Source organism: Stomoxys calcitrans, chromosome 1 (assembly GCF_963082655.1).
Source record: "Stomoxys calcitrans chromosome 1, idStoCalc2.1, whole genome shotgun sequence".
Lineage (NCBI taxonomy): Eukaryota > Metazoa > Arthropoda > Insecta > Diptera > Muscidae > Stomoxys > Stomoxys calcitrans.
In genome coordinates this window covers 210,951,101-210,971,636 of record NC_081552.1, presented here as the reverse complement: position 1 = coordinate 210,971,636, position 20,536 = coordinate 210,951,101, and the positions used below count along the sequence as shown (strand labels likewise).

Sequence of the window (20,536 nt, the reverse complement as noted above, 5' to 3'; positions counted from 1 at the left end):
CTGAATTGCAGTTTTCCCATAGAAAACCTTATTCAGCCAGGCTGAATTGCAGTTTTCCCATAGAAAACCTTATTCAGCCAGGCTGAATTGCAGTTTTCCCATAGAAAACCTTATTCAGCCAGGCTGAATTGCAGTTTTCCCATAGAAAACCTTATTCAGCCAGGCTGAATTGCAGTTTTCCCATAGAAAACCTTATTCAGCCAGGCTGAATTGCAGTTTTCCCATAGAAAACCTTATTCAGCCAGGCTGAATTGCAGTTTTCCCATAGAAAACCTTATTCAGCCAGGCTGAATTGCAGTTTTCCCATAGAAAACCTTATTCAGCCAGGCTGAATTGCAGTTTTCCCATAGAAAACCTTATTCAGCCAGGCTGAATTGCAGTTTTCCCATAGAAAACCTTATTCAGCCAGGCTGAATTGCAGTTTTCCCATAGAAAACCTTATTCAGCCAGGCTGAATTGCAGTTTTCCCATAGAAAACCTTATTCAGCCAGGCTGAATTGCAGTTTTCCCATAGAAAACCTTATTCAGCCAGGCTGAATTGCAGTTTTCCCATAGAAAACCTTATTCAGCCAGGCTGAATTGCAGTTTTCCCATAGAAAACCTTATTCAGCCAGGCTGAATTGCATTGTATTCAACCTGACATTGTGACCATGAATTTTATTAGAACTGAGGTTATTGAAAACACCGTTGATATAGGTAAGAACAAAGAATTACCTTTGTTAGAAACAAATGTTTTAAATATATTTTTACTCAAACAATCATTAGAAAACTACGCAAATATGAATGTGTATTGTGGGTAAACAAGAAATGGTTATGCTGTTAGCTTCTATACTTTCAGGCATTCAATTTGGTCGGTATGTCTTCAAACTTTGTTCTGAATCCAATAAGGGACACGATGCTAGTTTGGTTTTGATAACATTTCAATTATATTAACGTAAATGAAAGCGAGTAGTGCAAAGAACGCTATCTTATCTAAGTGAAGATGCTGATTACCCTGAAGTTGTCTTCAAAATGTCAAATCCGGGGAATTTCTGAAAAAAAATAATGTAAAATTAACAACGATATTTCTCCTTTCCGGAAACGTGAGAAATGATTTCATTTAGCGCTGACAATAATAGTTTATTTTTTTGTACAACATTTTTTTGTGGTTGGAGAATGACATAAAGTGGGATTATTTTCGAATGCTCTTCATCCTTCATACCCCCGGGCCATGTATGCTATGCAAGCATTGTGAGAAGCTCACCACTTTGAAAGGTCTTTGCCAGCTTTCAGCTGAATTGAAGGTTGACATTGCTAACGGCGTTGGGTTTGGGGTTACGAAACCGTTTGCATATCTATTAAAATTCTTAATTATGATGGCATGTGTCACAAACACTTAACTGGAATGCACCACGGAATTTGAACTGGGAATTAGCAAATGTAATTACACAAACGTAGTTGTCTTCTATGTCATTTTAACATTGTCTTTAGTGCACTGAAGTGCACATTCAAATGCTGATGATGGGAGTAATATGTGGTTTCCGCATGCAACGCCACAGGCGACCAATAACGAGAAAAAAGTTAATAAAATTTGCTGTAAACACAAAAATTAACAAAATGTTTATTTCTTCACTTAGAAATCCTTATTCAGCCAAGCTGAGTTTAGGTTTTCCAATATAAAACCTTATTCAGCCTGGCTGAATTTACGATTTCCCCATAGAAAACCTTATTCAGCCTGGCTGAATTTACGATTTTCCTATAGAAAACCTTATTCAGCCTGGCTGAATTTACGATTTTCCTGTAGAAAACCTTATTCAGCCTGGCTGAATTTACGATTTTCCTGTAGAAAACCTTATTCAGCCTGGCTGAATTTACGATTTTCCTGTAGAAAACCTTATTCAGCCTGGCTGAATTTATGATTTTCCTATAGAAAACCTTATTCAGCCTGGCTGAATTTACGATTTTCCTATAGAAAACCTTATTCAGCCTGGCTGAATTTACGATTTTCCTATAGAAAACCTTATTCAGCCTGGCTGAATTAAGATTTTCCTATAGAAAACCTTATTCAGCCTGGCTGAATTAAGATTTTCCTATAGAAAACCTTATTCAGCCTGGCTGAATTTACGATTTTCCTATAGAAAACCTTATTCAGCTAGACTGAATTAAGATATTCCTATAGAAAACCTTATTCAACTAGACTGAATTAAGATTTTTCTATAGAAAACCTTATTCAGCCTGGCTGAATTAAGATTTTTCTATAGAAAACCTTATTCAGCCTGGCTGAATTAAGATTTTCCTATAGAAAACCTTATTCAGCCTGGCTGAATTAAGATTTTCCTATAGAAAACCTTATTCAGCCTGGCTGAATTAAGATTTTCCTATAGAAAACCTTATTCAGCCTGGCTGAATTTACGATTTTCCTATAGAAAACCTTATTCAGCTAGGCTGAATTTACGATTTTCCTATAGAAAACCTTATTCAGCTAGGCTGAATTTACGATTTTCCTATAGAAAACCTTATTCAGCCTGGCTGAATTAAGATTTTCCTATAGAAAACCTTATTCAGCTAGGCTGAATTAAGATTTTCCTATAGAAAACCTTATTCAGCTAGACTGAATTAAGATTTTCCTATAGAAAACCTTATTCAGCTAGACTGAATTAAGATTTTCCTATAGAAAACCTTATTCAGCTAGACTGAATTAAGATTTTCCTATAGAAAACTTTATTCAGCCAGGCTGAGTTGAGATTTTCATATAGAAAACCTCATTCATCCAGGCTGAATTGAAGTTTTTTTTATGAAAATCCTTATTAACGAGGCTTAACTGAACATTTTTTTTTCAGAAAACGCTTTTTAACCAGGCTGCAATGAAGATTTTCCATATTAAACCTTATTCAGCCGGGCTGAATGACAGTTTTCCCATAGAAAATCTTATTGCTGAGTCATCAAATTTTTGTTGAAATGGTAATCTTTTGTCCTTCATGCCTTCCCAATTTAGTTTTAGAGGTTTAGAAATTGTTCACCATTTCCATTCATGACTTTCGATAGAAGGGAGGTACTTTCATTGTCAATAGCACAGCATTATTCAGTGATATTTTAACCACCATGCTCTTCATACCTCTTTCACCAATTTGTTTTGCCTTTTCAATAAAGTATGTGTGTGTGTGGGCGGGTGGAACACTAGTGCATTGACGTGAAAATGACAGCTGTTTTCACTGCCATGGTGTGTCAATGTTCTCAATTATGTCGCTGCTGGTCTTATGCCTTTGCTAAGCATTCTTCTAATACGTTTTATTCTTAATACTGTCTAAGAGTGATAATTATTTCCCACTGCTTCTCTAAATTCGTACTACTGCTACGTTGTTGTTGTTGTTTATTTAATTTTGCTGGTTTCAGGTCAGATTACCTGTTACAGCAACATAGCTGACTAGTTCATCTTCTTCTGTATATGTTGTTGTTGTTTACTCGTTTGCCCTGTGTGAGAGTAGAGGGTGGTGTTGGTGAGAGCAGCCAACAGTAACTGAAATGTTTAATTGCATTTTCTATGTTGTGTGTGGGGAAAAAGAAGAGCCGACTGGTGTAGGAGTGAAATACATAGATGGTTGCACATGTTTGACGTTTCATGGCTTTACCTTTCTTGTTTTTGTTGTGGGATAATTAATGTTTGTCATTTGTTTTTTGTTTGCCTTTATTTTTGGCTGACTGACACTTTTTTTGTTGCTTGCCTTGAAAATACGTCAGAGAGAGAGACCCAAAAAGTACAGTTTCTTTCTTAATGTAGCGAGTAATTTGAACCGCTTATGGCTAGCCCAGCCAGCTGCTGATATTTTTAAGCCATAGTTGTTGTGGTTTTTGTGTTACCAATTAGGCATAATGTTGTTTTAATTATCTTCATTGAATCATTACATCTACACGAGCGTTTTAACGTGGTAATTTTATCAACAACATTTTCAGTTCTTTACATTTATGCTGCATTATTTCTCTTTGACACAGAGCGAACAAGAAGTAAAAGAGACCGAATGGTTATGACATAGGTGAGCAAGGAAGAGAGGAAAAGAGAGGAAACTCAGTAAAAGTGCTTGCAACTTTATTTAGACTACAAGGACGAACTTGTTAAAAAAAAATGGAAGGTCAGCCAGCACGAAATCAAACAAAAGAATTGCATCAGACAAACATTTGCAAATTTTTATTACCTAATTGGTATGTGCCAACACGGATAAAGAATTTCGTTTGCCGTTAATTTTGCGCAGGAACGGAAATTTATGCAATTGCACAGTGGTCACAATATAATTCGCATAAATAAAAAAAAAACTAAATTAAGGAGGGTGTTAAATCATGGGAAAAGACGGCAGATAACTGCCATGACAAGGCAGAGAAAGCAGACTGCATGAGTAGCAACATATGTATGGAGCGTGAGAAAAGGTGGAATATACTATTTGTGGAATACTATTTGTGGAACTTTCCAAAATTGAAACGATGTAGTCTGGGCCCGTTTCTATATCTTTCGGGGTTCAGCATTTAACTTAAACCCAAATTCATGTCCGTATCATTTTTCGGAAGGAAATCGAATGTACTTCGATCAAAAAGAAGTCGGAAGTATGGCTTTAAATTGCACCCCACACAGAACTCGCGAGGACCTCACTGCATGAAACCCAAAATTTGGCCCTCAATACCCACTTTGGCCAAAGCAATTGCTTGTTACGCATGCCACCTCAAAACAAAGTAAGCTAGAAACACACGCACATATACAAAAGAGTTATAGATGCCCGAAAGTTTCAGTAATGTGTGCATGGGGATGTGTTTTTCAAATTGGTCGTCGGACAGCGTGTGCTGTTTGCAAATGAGCACCACTCAGATGAGTGTGATATAAAGCCAAAGCAAGCAGAGGAATGAGACATCAAGTGTTGTAGAGTGGCATAGATATACTCTGTTGTTTTTTTAACTTGCTTTTTTATTTTTGGATGAGTATTGCTTTTATCAGTGATGTACGTGCTGTTTGTCTTCGTCTGTTTAAAAGTTACAGACTTACTTCCTTTTGTTTTTCTTTACCCAAACCATTACAAAGCACGCAATTCAATTTCAGCTCTCATAACTCCGAACGGTAGATGTATGTCTTCTATTTAGTTACGGCTAGTGTAAGCCCTCGTGAGTATTGCTCAAAATTAAAAATACAGCCAGCAATCATTTTATGCCCATCAGCAAAAACACAACAGCTCAACGAATTTAAAGGAATATTATATTTTTTGGTCGTTGTGAGTCGTAAGCGTCAACAACCATACCATATGGGATTTTGACATAATGGGATTTTGACAGTGCAAACAAAATTTTGTTGGGCCGAGGTGACCAACTTTAAAGGCCCACTAATGAGCCCCTGGGACTTCTAGGGCCCTGAAATTTTGCATATAAACTGGATAACACCTCAGCTATAAAAATGTAAAATGAAGATATATCTATCCGTTCCAAAATGGCAAACTTATTTGCACTTTTTTCCCATGCCACTGTGTCTTTTTTTTTTAATCCTATATTTTCCAATCGACCCATAATTCCATTTTGGGGAGTTTCTTTGGGTGTCCTCAAATTTGGATATGACCTTCGTACCTAACTTCCAAACACCTTTTATTTGCGCCCCATGTGATCCCGGATGACCAACACGGGTTTATTGGTGACTACTGTCCTTCCAAGGTCCATTTGAGTCCAATATTGTGCCGGTAGGCCAATATTTCCCTTTGGCGGTTTGCTCGAGGGTGGGGCGCCCCTCAAATACTTATCCCTACTTTGAAACCATCGAATCGTACTCTACTTCCAAATATAAACGTAACATTATATACAAACTTACATATTTTTGGCAATTATTGCTTAATATGTTTGAGGTACTTGTGCCCTTCGCTGTCACAGAATTTATCTACCAAAATTAAAATGGGCGACAAATGCGCATGAAACATTGTGGAACAGCGAAGCGATCCGTAGGACGCCGAAAATCCTATGGGGGCTCCAGATCGTGAGAAGACGAGGGTATTTTTGAAAGGAAGTAAGAAGGAGGTCAGTATAGCTATTGGTATCGGGACACATAGGACTACGAGCTCACTAATGTAAAATCGGTGCGGCAAGTGATAGCATGTGTAGGGCATGCGGGGAAGATGATGAGACGTTGGAGCATTTCCTTTGTCATTGCGCGGCTTTCGCGTCTAGCAGATACCGGCACTTAGGTGGAGACACAATACCAGACATGAACCAATTAAGGGGAGTGATATTGAAAACAATTATGGATTTTGGAAGTAGCATGGGATTCCTAGCTTAAAATTTTCTTTTTAGAGGTAACGTTATAGCTTTTAGAGCGCACAACAAGCCGATTACTGGCTTAGGTGTATGTCCATAATGGCATGGGGCGGATTTATATCTGCGCCCTCTTTTAAACCTAACCTACATTTGAATTCTTTTTGTTGTAAAATCATAACGGCTGGGATCATCGACACAAATTTTTAACAGAAGGTGGAAACAGGCGTCAGCTGATACGTTTTCAATACGCGCTTTCAGATAAGACTGACTCGTGTTGCGTTACGTCACTGCGTTTTATACCTCTTGCTGGCCACATCGATGTTTCGAGAATGCCCAAATCTGGTAACTACGCGATAGGTCCTCTCTTGATCTCTGCTAAAGCTGACCAGCATTGACAAAGACAAACACACATACATAACATAATACTTGTCAGGCAAACACATACACTTACATTTATTGAACATTTGATTTAGGGTTGCCGCCAAAAGAAACACAACAGACATTATTACGAGCAAGAGACCAACAACAAAGAATTATAAAGAAATTCTAGGGAATACTAGAACAGTGTGCGATGACGTAATAAGACAACTGTTACAATTTGAAATTTAAAATAACGGACATTAAACTAAAGGGACCTTAAAAATAATAAAACCCAATTGTAAACCCACTATGTTAAGAACATAGTCTCATCAGCCTTAATCCCCATTTATTTCTCTTGAAAACACCATACAATGTTCCACAAAGCTTTATGATTGATCTAAACTTGCTGGGGGCAACGAACAAACCGTTATGTCACATAAAAATTAAAACGAGTTTAACTTAAAAGATATATTGAAGAACCTTAAGAATAATAATCTCCTTTATGAATGATATGTTATGAAGTTTCTTCCAGTAGGGATTTATCACAGCAATTTTCTATGGATCGATTTGGGTAACTCTCACATGAATCAATTTTTTATAATATTTAAATTCCAGTGCGATTTTATTGATTTATTTTTTATTTATTAATTTATTTATTTTTATATTATTATGCCCATCATTATAGCTGTGTCGGGAACAAAGTCGAGAATTCATATTCGAAAATGAAACAACCATTTGCTAAATTACTCGCAACATTTTCCTAAATAATAGGAACGACAAAATGTGCTGATATAAATTGACATTGAAATAGACAAGTTCATTAGTATTGATAATGCACTGTTGTTCGAACAACAAATGTTGGTGTGGAGATGATATTTCTTAATATTTGTTTTTTTTTTTTTTGGAATATTTTCAATAACAATTGGCTTAGAACAGATTTTTTATATAAATTCAAAATATTGATTATTTTTACAGCTGTTGAGCGCTACAATTTTAGTTGTCAAGCTTAGTATTGAAATCTTTGTTATCATTTAAGTTTCGAATCTATTTTAAAATGCTATTATGACGTCCGTGGAGTAGAGTATCAGTCACATGCTTCTGACATGTGTTTGTTCAAATTCAAGTTCATAGCTCGTTTGGTGTGTGTTCCAATTTTAAAGGTTTTAGACTATGAATTTTAACGATTGCAAAAGTTATAGGTAATTTTGATACCCACCAACGAAGGATGGGGGTATATTCATTTTGTCATTCCGTTTGCAACACATTGAAATATCCATTTCCGACCCTATAAAGTATAAATATTCTTGATCAGCGTAAACATCTAAGACGATCTAGCCATGTGCGTCCGTCTGTCTGTTGAAATCACGCTACAGTCTTTAAAAATAGAGATATTGAACTGAAACTTTGGACAGATTCTTTTTTTGTCCATAATAAGGTCAAGTTTGAAGATGGGCTATATCGGACTATATCTTCGAAAAATATTTTTTTACAAATTTTAAGAATGGTCGTTGTTCCATTTTAGTCAACTTATCGTAGATCATGGGCAAGTAGTTTTTCGTGTGTGTATAACAGCGGTGAACAAATACACACATACTATTGCACTTTGCTGTGTGCATGCATAATAACATAAGCCCATGGGCTTGGAAAGAGTGTCCAAATGCGTTGGTGCGCCCACCATGTACGTCCCAAGATAATCTGGGATAGTGCATGACATGTATTTAGTAGATATTCTATAGTTTCCTTATACTCCATGCCCTCGTTATTACGAACCTATAGTATGTTGGCATGACTTATCATAACAGACAGGATAAGTAAGACTTCTGAAAGATCTTTCTGAATCTCAGGGCATGACAATACGTCTAGCTAAGATATCCACAGTTATTTAGTGCAAATTTACACCGTACATCAAATGTTGTTGTTCGGCTATGATGCACAGAGTAGTAATATTTATTACTAAACGATTTTGCGGTACATATTACGGCCAAACGGCTGAGTTGATTTTAATGAAATTGCCATCAATCGAAAGATTTTTTTTCAGAGAAGCCACCAACATATATGAAAATTAATTTCCCTTAAAGAAAAGCCATGGGAATGAGGAATTCATTTTCAATAAAAGAAGAAGTAGCATAAACACAGCAAGGCAAATTGTTGTTGCTTTTTTGTTTGAGAATCCGTTATTTGTGTGAATGCAAAGCCATGGGTGGGAATATTTGTGGTGAGAGTAAGAGAAAAAAACTGGTAAATGTGTAAGAGAAAGAGTATGACTATTTATAGAAGGCACAGTAATAAAGGAACACAACATGCAAAATTTCAGCTAAATCGGACAAAAATTGTGGCCTGTAAGGGCTTAAGAAGTCAAATCGGGAGATCGGTTTATATGGGAGCTATATCAGGTTATAGACTGATTTGGAGCGTACTTGGCACAGTCGTTCGAAGTAATGACAGAACACAACATGCAGGCAAATCAGACAAAAATTGCGGCTTCCAGGGACTGAAGAAGTCAAATCGGGAGATCGATTTATATGGGAGCTATATCAGGTTATAGACCGATTTGGAACTTGGCACAGTTGTTCGAAGTAATAAAGGAACACAAAAAAATTGCGGCTTGTAAGGGCTCAAGAAGTCAAATCGGGAGATCGGTTTAGATGGGAGCTTTATCAGATTATAGACCAATTTGGACCGTACTTGGCACAGCTGTTGAAAGTCATAACAGAACATTGCATGCACAATTTCAGCCAAATCAGACAAAAATTGCGGCTTGCAGGGACTCAGGAAGAAAAATCGGGCGATCGGTTTATATGGAAGCTATATCTAAATCTGAACCGATATGTGCCATTTGCAATCCCCAACGACCTACATGAATATTAAGTATCTGTGCAAAATTTCAAGCGGGTAGCTTTACGCGTTCGACCGCTATCGTGATTTCGACAGACGGACTTCGACTCAGAATGTCGAGACGATCAAGAATATGCACATTTTATGGGGTCTTAGACGAATATTTCGAGGTGTTACAAACGAAATAACTAGATTATGACTGTACCCCCATCGTATGGTATACAAATTGTGTGTAATAATAAAGGGGGCCGCCCCAAAACCAAGGAGGCGACCGTAGCGTAGAGGTTAGCATGTCCGCCTATGACGCTGAACGCCTGGGTTCCAATCCTGGCGAGATCATCAGAAAAAAATTTCAGCGATGGTTTTCCCCTCCTAATGCTGGCAACATTTGTGAGGTACTATGCCATGTAAAACTTCTCTCCAAAGAGGTATCGCACTGCGGCACGGCGTTCGGACTCGGCTATAAAAAGGAGACCCCTTATCATTGAGCTTAAACTTGAATCGGACAACACTCATTTATATGTGAGAAGTTTGCCCCTGTTCCTTAGTGGAATGTTCATGGGCAAAATTTGCATTTGCCCCAAAACCAAAACCGTCCCAAGTGGACATATTAGACGATCATGATAATATGGGACTCCAATAAAAGGCATTTGGGGAGTAGACTACGAATCTGATATTTAAATGTGGGACCAAGTATTTGGAGATCGCCTCTCCCCCAAAACACCTCCTCCCCCTAAACACCTCCAAAAAAGACAAGTTTACCGACCATGGCAATATGGGGCTTAAAATTTGACCCAGCCACACCTAATTTCATTTCCATGCTTTTACTAGCTTAGTTCTCAATTTTATACCGACTCTTTGGTTGCATTTTCTCTTAAACACTTTGTCCACTTTTTGTGCCTTTTCTCAACCCACTGTGTCTGACATGAACGTTCGAGGAGACACGCCTTCCCACGTTTATTGAGCGATAGACAAGGGCCTGAAAAAAGACAGTCTGCCGTGTCTTTCACCATCGCACACATTAAAAGCCAAAGCCGGGCCGGCTGTCTGGCAGTCGGACTGGCATCTCACATCACTCACCACCGTTGTCTGCCTATGGTACACAGAAACGGACAGCGTTGCAAATGAACTTGAGAGCACATGTTTTGTCTAATTCTGTTTTTTCGCATACTTCGTTCGATTTCTTCTATGTTGGTAAAGAAAACAAAAAAAAAACAAAACTTACTTTATGTTCTGCTGGCTATTATGGCGGCAGCTAATGTTGGGGAGAGAGAAGAGAGCAATGAAAAAAAAAATTAAACCAAACTGTTGTGTGCGAGGATTTTTTGTTTCTTCTTCCTTTTTACACGTTTACGCGCGCCTCTTTATTATGTTTCTCTAAGAAAGTCTTTACAGAATTTTTTTATTTTTTCTTTATTTTAATTTTATTTTTAGCAGCACACACAGCAACCATAAGAACAGAATGCCAATTTTTTCGTAAATTTTTCTTATATTTTTTCACAAGTGTACACCGAAACGCTTTATTATTTTACACAACCAAATACCATTTAGCTACCAATTTAGAAGTTATCATTGCGTTTTACTACTACTCTATTTTCGTTCTATTTATTTACTACTACTTGGACGAAATTCGTAATTTAATTGAACAGTAGTGGGATAACGGCAGCGGCAACGCAAAATTTTATGCCCGTTACACACAGTGGGTGTAAAATCAATAATTAGCCAACGACTCAAAATTTAATTTTCTAATTTTGCAAGAAGGAAAAATGGATATTAATTTTTTATGTTGTTGTTTCGGAGAGTTAAATCGGCAGAAAAACTAAACACATGTCTTCATTACCATAGGAAATAAAAGAAAATAATTTAGAATATTTTTCTCCTCCGACGACCGTGTTCCGTACCAAACTGAGCGTTACAAAAGCCGTCGTCAACTGTGTTGAAAATGCGTGGCGACAGTGTTAATATAACAATGCGGCAATGGGAGAGTACACATAGCGATGAACCGCCACCGTTTAGTGTTATAAACAGTATTGCCATCACTACAGAAAAAATGTTCAAAAAACCTACCTGAAACTGAACCACCACATTTTCTAATATCTTAAAAATCGATAAGGCATAACTATAAATCGAGCATACACTCAAAGAAAAATTAATATGAAATGTGCAATTGTCACTACCACAAGGTATCCCATTTTTATACCCACCACCGTAGGGTAGGGGATAAATTCATTTAGTCATCGAAATATCAATTTCCGACCCCGCAAAGTATATATATTTCGGATCGTCGTAAAATTCTAAGACGACTTAAAGATGTCCGTGTGTTTGTCCGTCCGTCTGTTGTAATCACTCTACAGCCTTCAATTGAGATATTGAGCTGAAATTTGGCACAGATACGTCTTTTTGATGCACACTGCTTAAGTTCTTGAACGGGCCAAATCGCACCATATTGGGATATAGCTGCTGTATAGACCGATCTGCCGATACAGGGTCTAATGCCCATGAATACTTTATTTTTTATCCGATTTCGCTGAAATTTGAAGCAGTGAATTATTTTAAGCCTCCTGACATCTGAACTAAATATGGTTCAGATCGGACTATCTTACTATCTTAATCGGCTGAACCGATTGCCTTGAAATTTTCAAAGATTGTGTAGGTTGGTCTGGAAGGAAACATAGGCCATATAATTTTTTGATATCGGGAGGGGGGCGGACCCTCTCCCTTACCCCAAAAGTACTATCCAAAAATAAAAGTGGAGCGATCGGGACAATATGCGATTCAAATGAAAGGTATTCAAGAGAGTACTAATTTCATTATAAAAGTTGGGTCCAAAAAACCGGGGGGCCGCCCCAGGCCCAAAACCCCTTAAAATAGGTTTATTTGACCATCATGACAATATGGGACTCAAATAAAAGGTATTCGGGAGTAAATTACGAATATAGTCAGGACTAAGAAATGTTCTTTATATTTTTTTGATATCGGAAGGGGTCGGACCCACCCCGTTACCCCAAAAATAACAACCAAAATCACAAGTGGACCGATAGAGACAATAGGATATCAAATGAAAGGTATTGAAGAGTAGAATACGAATATTGTATTAAAAATTGGGTCCAAGTACCCAGGAATTCGCCCTAAAATGTCTAAAACCAGACAAATTGGTCGTCCGTCTCAATATGGGGCTCAAATGAAAGGTATTTGGGAGTAGATTACGAATCTGGCATAAAAAACCAGATCGAAGTGTAGGAGGTCACCCCACCTCCTAAAAACTCCCTATATCGGCATATGACCCATCATGACTATATGAGACTCACCCACAAATACTCCCAAATGGGCATATCTGCCGACCATGGCCATATAGGATTCAAATGAAAGATATTTGGGAGTAGATCTAAAATATGACATTAACATTTGCGTTTAAGTCAAGGTGGCTCTTTTCCTCATAAAAATACGTCGAATAGAATAATTGACCCATTATGGCAATATGGGACTCAAATGAAAGGTGTTTGAGAGAAAAAAACGAATTTGATATCCAATTTTGGGGGTACGCCCTAAATCACTCCTTAAACTGGTCTTTACTTCCAACTATAGCAATATGGAGCTCAAATCAACGGTATTTGGGAGTAAACAACGAATTTGTTATCTATTTTCAGGGCAAAGTGCCGGTGGTCTCCCCATGACCACCCCGGACTCATACGAAATGTTTCCGACAGTAGAGCATGAATCTTTTTTTTTACTTTGATCGCCAAGTGACCACCCCCGAAATACCCTCTAAACCCGAAATATTTACCAATACAGTTGGACGGCCACCGGCGCTTTGCCCTGAAAATAGATATTAAATTCGTTCTTTACTCCGAAATACCGTTGATTTGAGCTCCATATTGCTATAGTCGGAAATAAAGTTCAGTTTAAGGGGTGATTTAGGGCGTACCCCCAAAATTGGATATCAAATTTGTTTTCAACTCTCAAATACCATTTCATTTCATTTGAGTCCCATATTGCCATGATGGGTCAATTAACCTATTCGACGTATTTTTAGGAAGAAAAGCTCCACCTTGAGTTGAGCGAAAATTTTAATATCATATTTTTAATCTACTCCCAAATATCTTTCATTTGAATCGCCGATTTGCGGGTATTTGGGGGGTGGGGCGATCTCCCATTACTTGGACCTAATTTTTTATGTCATATTTGTAATCTACTGCCGAATACTTTTCATTTGAGTCCCATATTGATAGGAACGTCGAATATATCTGTTTAGAGTTTTGGGGTTGGGATGGTCCGCTGGGTACTTGGAGCCAAAATTTAATACGATATTCATTTTCTAGTCTCCAATACCTTTCATTTGATACCCATATTGTGCCTATCAGTTCACTTTTGGTTTTGGGTGGCATTTTTGGTGTACGGGGAGGGTCAGCCACCATACGATATCTAAAAATTTAAAACCTATGTTTCTTTTTTTTTTGATTCTACGGAGCAAACAAACAAACCGGATCTCACATAGTTATGATGGGTCATATGCCCATTTGGGCGGTTTTTGAGGGGTGGGGTGACCCCCTACACTTCTATCTGATTTTGTATGCCAGATTCGGAATCTACTCCTGAATACCTTTCAATTAAGCCCCATATTAATATGGTCGACCAATTTGTCTGCTTTTTGACATTTTGGGGTTAGGGCGACTTCCTGGGTACTTGGATTAAATTTTTAATACCATATTCGTATTCTGCTCTTCAATACTTTTCATTTGATATCCATATTGTCTTTTTCGGTCCAATTGTGATTTTGGGTGGTATTTTTGGGGTTACGAGGAGGGTCCGCCGCCTTCCGATATCAACAAATTATAAATCATATTTCATATTCTGACCTACGAATATGGTCAGAATCTACTCCCCAATACCTTTCATTTGAGTCCCATATTGTCATGCTCGTCCAATGAACCTATTTTAGGGGGTTTTGGAGATGGGGCGGCTCCCCAGTTATTTGGATCCAATTTTTAATATGAAATTTGTATTCTACTCCTGAAAACGTTTCATTTGATTCCCATATTGTCCTGATCGGTACACTTTTATTTTTGGGTAGTACTTTTAGGGTAAGGGGGAGGGTCCGCCCCCATTCCGATATCAAAAAATTATGTAGCCTATGTTTCCTTCCAGACCAACCTACAAAATCTGTGAAAATTCAAGATAATCGGTTCAGCCGTTTTTGAGTCTATACGGAACAAATAAACAAACACAAATTAATTTTTATATAAAGAAAGAAAATTATTATAAAAAAGCCAAAACGGCAACTCTGATCAACAACTAAAAGGTGAGATAGGCCAAAATAAAAGAGAGAAGAGAGACACTTTGTAATACACGAGAGATGAGTGATTTTTATTATTTGGCTACATTGTTATTGGATGTTTATATGATGTAGAGATGTTAATAATACCATTGTTTCAATTTCATTCAAGCGTTTGCCAACAAGACAAGTCAAACGCAATTCTCTCTTACTCTCAGTGTGGTTTGCAAGCCGGTAGCTCTTACTTGAGTTGTTTTTGAGTGCAATGAAAAGCTAATAGGAATTATTTATGACCATGGTGGATGCACATTACATTCAAATTTTGTGGACATCCTAATTGCATAGAACGAACATTCATTCTGTTATCATTTTCTTATGGCCGTGGTGAACAATAAATTATTTACATATATGGCAGATGGGGAAAAACAGCCCTACAGTAAAACTTTTCATTCGAACACGTGCTTTTCCTCCGAATAAATTAACTCAGACATCAAGGGTGTTTTTAAGTTCACTGCTGCAAGAGAATTTTTACATTTACTTCAATGAAGGAAGTGTTTTCTTCTGCTTTGCCAACCACCTCCTAAGCAATCGTCAACATTATGCCTGCATATCCATTCACATTTCTCTCTTGCTTCAACTAGTCAACATACATACATACTTACATAATTATGCTACAGCTACTTTCTTACAGCCGGCACATTTGCTGATGTAAGTTCTGCAATAGAATGTCATCATCATTTGTTCTTTCGTTGATTCATACCATGGTGGGATAGTTCATGTGTTCTCATTTTTGGCGCTCACAGAGGCCGGCTTGTTTGAGTGCTTTTATTTTATTTATGTGGTAACTTTGAGTGGATGTCTTTTGAAGTTTGTGTGTGTGTGTGGCTCGTTTTCTCCTTCTCAAGCTATGACTTCAAAACGAGACACGTGTTTAAGAGAAAAGCATTGAACTCATACGTCTAGACAGAAGAGAGTACCCTACCATAGTGTAGGCAACATTGGAATTCGATTAAACTTTTTACTGTTTTCTTGCAATATGTATTTGTTGTAAACCTAAAAATATTTTTATGCAGAAGCATTTAGATGTAACCTAATTTTCAGAAACGCCAGATCTCGCAGATGGGTGATGTGATATAACCGAAATTCTCTGTGCTCTCTTATAGTAGCCTAAAAACAAAAATTTAGTATCCAAATTTCGGAAGGGATACCTAGGGGGGGCCGCCCACCCCCAAAACCTACCAAATAAACATGTACACCTATCACGACAATATGGGACTCAAACGAAAGATATTTTATTTTTTGAATATTTGATATTCAATTGTGGGACCAAGTGTTAAGGGGACCACCCCAAAACACCCCTAAATCGAACATAAATACCGACCACGGCAATACGGGACTCAAATGAAAGGTATTTAAGAGTAAAATACGATTCTGATATCCAAATGTGGGACCAAGTTTCTGGGGGTCAACCCTTTCCCCAAAACCCCCCCAAACAGGACTTATGTAGCGACCTTGGCACCATGGGGCTTCAATAAAAGGTATTTGAGTGCAGAATACGAATCTGATATCCAAATGTGGGACCAAGTTTTTGGGGGACGCCTCATCCTATAAACTCTTCTTTAACCAATGGCAATATGGGGTTTAAATAAATGGTATTTGAGAGAAGAGCACGATGCTGATATTTTTTCAGGGCCAAGTGTCTAGGGGATACCCTCACCCCTGAAAACACCCCTAAATCGAACATCATGAGAATATCGGGCTGAAATAAAGTCTTTTAAGAATGGAGTACATCTTACATCCAAACTTAAATTACATCAAACCCTCCGAGCGAATTCGTAGTACAATAAAGATCATATGGGATTCAAAGATTCAAAGGTTAATTTTGTTTCAACTAAAGCAAAAGAAGAGCCAGCGGAGCGGGTCCAGTTCAGCTAGTTAATAGAAAAAATTAAGAAGTGTTTGTCACAAAAGTAGTGGTCAATACATTTGTCACAAAGGTTTATATTAGGTCTGTTCGCTCATTTGAAAAATTTGCAAGCAAAAGTACGCGAACGACTTCCAGTGAAAATTTGCAGAACAATCGCTGATGAATGAATTTCATAGAAATCGGTTCAGCTTTAGATATAGCTGTCATATATGTATATCGCCCGATTTTCACTTCTAGAGCTAATGCAAGCGCATTTATTGACCAATCTTGCCAAAAATTTGCACAAAGCTTTCCTCGACGACTGCCACAATATCTGAGTTTGCTCGAAATCGGTTCAGATTTAGATATAGCTACCATATATATGTTCGTTCTGTGCATTGATATTGCTTCTATTGGGTTGCCCAAAAAGTAATTGCGGATTTTTCATATAGTCGGCGTTGACAAATTTTTTCACAGCTTGTGACTCTGTAATTGCATTCTTTCTTCTGTCAGTTATCAGCTGTTACTTTTAGCTTGCTTTAGAAAAAAAGTGTAAAAAAGTATATTTGATTAAAGTTCATTCTAAGTTTTATTAAAAATGCATTTACTTTCTTTTAAAAAATCCGCAATTACTTTTTGGGCAACCTAATATATAAAACGGTCTCTTTATTAATAGAAATATCGAAAATATTGAATGTGTGCGATTATCGATAGTTTGCCAGCTATAAGTTCACTTTCCACAGACCAAATGATCGCTTTCTGCAAACTTATTTAGTGATTCCTTCTGTCGACTTAACATCAGCTCTCTGCGATGCACATTAAGTACCGTTAACAGAGGCATGGCAATGAGTAACTTTACGATACGCATAAAAACTCCACCACATTTTACCATGTGCTCAGGCAGTCTTTCGTCGAAAACGAGGCATTCATATTATGCAAATAGTACTCTGAAATTATTACCTTGGCATTTAAATGGCTAATGCAATCATAAAGAAAAATTACAGCTTTACAGGAAAGGGAGGGAACCCATGTTAGGAATTTGATAAATAAAAAACAACACAGGAATTCTTGATAATAATTTTAAATTGTGTACCTTTAAGCAAAGTCATGTTTGTTTAATTGATTGTATTCCATTAGTTTCTAGTTTACAAGATAAGATATCCATCCAATTCATAAAAGTCATTGTTGACGTCACTTTCTTGTTTGACTCATCTAAGAGCACGAGTATTGAATGTTGAGAAACATTTTAGTTGCTTGGCAACATTGAATGAAATAGAATGGAGATATGTGCAAACATGTTGCGGAACAGTGACCGGGAGGAAATGCTTATTGGTCAACACATTTACACTGGGAATTGAAATTGTTTAACAATATAAAACAATTTCAAAATTATAAAAAAAATGTTTCATGTTTGTAAATGTTTTATAAAAAAAAACAATTATTTACAACAAAAAAAAATTGTCTGTTTGCGCTTTTTTATTTTGATTTTTAAAATCTTTTCTTGACTTTTCGAACATTTCCAGCTCGAGATCATATTCAATGTTTTCTATTCAAAGAATAGCATAGCAAAGAACTTATTAAAGTTGGGCAATTTAGTGAGTCCAGCATACAAAATAATAGCCAAAAAAGCATCGAACTCTTTCAAAATGATTGGTTTTCATTCCTTTGTGTTATTTAGATTTGCCAAATGCAGAGTTCACTTCCCTGCATTTCCGATTTGATTCGCGTATTGTGGTGTAAGCCATGTCTACGATGATCATATGTAGTTCCTACTGGTCGTGGAAAACAAGCCCAAAGGTAGTGCACTTATTAATGATTTCTTGAAATTTCACTACAAGTCCCAGCGGACACATTTAAATCTCAATAGAATTGGTAGGATCGCTTTGAATTTTTTTTAACGTTTCTAGATAAAATTTCCTTGGAATTCATGTGGGGGTCGGGTATACTGCCCATGGACCATCAAGGAGTAATTTTATTTTAAAAAAAGAAAGCGGGACCCCAGGGACCTTCTCACCCGCCGGAGGGTTAAAAAGATCGCTGCTTTGAAATTGTGTACCTTTTAGCAAAGTCATGTTTGTTTAAGTGATTGCATTCCATTAGTTTCTTGTTTACAAGATAATATATCCATCCAATCATTGTTGACGTCACTTTCTTGTTTGACTCATCTAAGAGCACGAGTATTGAATGATGAGAAGCATTTTAGTCGCTTTGCAACATTTAATGAAATCGAATGGAGATATGTACAACATGTTGCGGAACAGTAACCGGAACCACATGTATATTTGTCACCATATTTACACTGATGCATGAAAAAGCCTATACAACAAGTAAGAAAGTTTTGGTGCCATAGCTTGGCGTATGACACAGCTATGATATTTAAATTAAAAAATAAAGGATTTTAAATTGTTTAGCAATATAAAAAAATATTTCTTTTATAGAAAATAAAAAAATGTTTCATGCTTGTAAATCTTATATATAAAATTCATTTTGTGTTTGTTTGTTTGTATGTTTGTCGGTTTGTTTCGTATAGACTCAAAAACGGCTGAACCGATTACCTGAAATGTTCACAGATTGTATAGGTTGGTCTGGAAGGCAACATAGGCTATATAATTTTTTGATATCGGGAGGGGGGCGGACCCTCCCCCTTAAAATAGGTTTATTTAGCGAACATAATAATATGGGACTGAAATGAAAGGTAGTAGATTACGAATATGGTCAGGAAGTAGGAATAGGTTTTATAATTTATTGATCCACCGTTACCCCAAAAACACCACCCAAAATCAAAAGTGGACCGATAAGGACAATATGGGTATGAAATGAAAAGTATGCGGGAGTAGATAACGAATTAGACACTGCAGTGTGTATCAAGCGGAGATTCTTGCAATTAATGAAGTGGTGGAATGGCTAAGATATAATGTCATTACGAAGATTGGCATAAATATCTTCTCAGGCAGCCATTAAATCCCTAGAGAACGTATTTCTGAACACAAAAACCGCACTCGACTGTCGCAGATCTCTCAACGGGATGGCTGAACAGTTCAAAATTCACCTGTTCTGGGTGCCGGACCACAGAGATATCCCAGGGAATTGTAAAGCGGACGAGCCTGCGAGACTAGGATCTACACATTCCAGGAAACTAGAATCTGTGGGTATGCCTCTAGCGATATGTAAGCTAAGTTTTCAGGACCAGGCCCGAAGGACAACGAATGATAGATGGCCAAAAAGAGGGGGCTGTGAGCATTTCAAAACTATGTGGCCTAATCTAGACTTGAGGAGGTCTACTGCTCTGCTTTCATTGGCTAAAACTGACGTCTTAGTCATTTTGTCCATCACGACAGGTTACTGAAGGTTGCCAGCAACGACTTTTGCAGAAGCTGTGAGGACATCGAAGAAGAAGATACTGTAGAGCACCTTCTGTGTGTGCGTCCCGCACTAGTAGTCAGAAGGATTTCCAATTAAGGTTCTCATTTCTTTGAGAACCTGTATGATTAAGCGTATGTGAACATTTGCTGGGCTTTTTAAAGCGATCTGGATGGTTTAACGGTAGGAACTAGAAGGCATCTTCCTTCTCCTGTTCCTGTGGTTTCACAATGAACGAAAACGTCTAAGTGAGTCTGATGGCAGACTGCCACTTAAACCTAACCTAAGCCTTTCGATCGAGCCTTTCGATCGACATCTTTATTCCAAGATTCCGTATGCTGTGGAAAATGGATTTTCATCAAAATTCGCAACATGTCCTCCGTTGTCTCTGCTCTCACTCCCATTTCATCTACTAATGTTTCAGTTTGGACGTGGGTTTTTGAGAGAAACTTTTTCATCTTGGCGATGATGGGGGTGTCTCGCTCCGTTGGAGGTTTATCTGGGTAACCACAATTATTGGTCATCCAGTAAATGCTTCTAGGGAATGGGTG

General features: G+C 37.5%; 2 protein-coding genes across 4 annotated transcripts in view; one reads left to right on the top strand and one right to left on the bottom strand.

The window, feature by feature from the left end:
- LOC106086374 (proton-coupled amino acid transporter-like protein pathetic) overlaps positions 1–11,395 on the bottom strand; it is an 85,890-nt gene extending 74,495 nt beyond the window's left edge. For 2 of the 3 annotated variants that reach the window (XM_059361278.1, XM_059361280.1), the window contains exons 1-2: positions 11,288–11,395; positions 10,673–10,702 (exon numbers count right to left, since the gene is read on the bottom strand). The gene's annotated coding sequence lies outside the window, so the exon portion shown is untranslated. The remainder of the gene's footprint in view (positions 1–10,672; positions 10,703–11,287) is intronic. The other variant, XM_059361279.1, reaches the window with a different exon arrangement.
- LOC106092952 (capon-like protein) overlaps positions 1–20,536 on the top strand; it is a 977,840-nt gene that overhangs the window by 94,566 nt on the left and 862,738 nt on the right. The window lies entirely within an intron of this gene.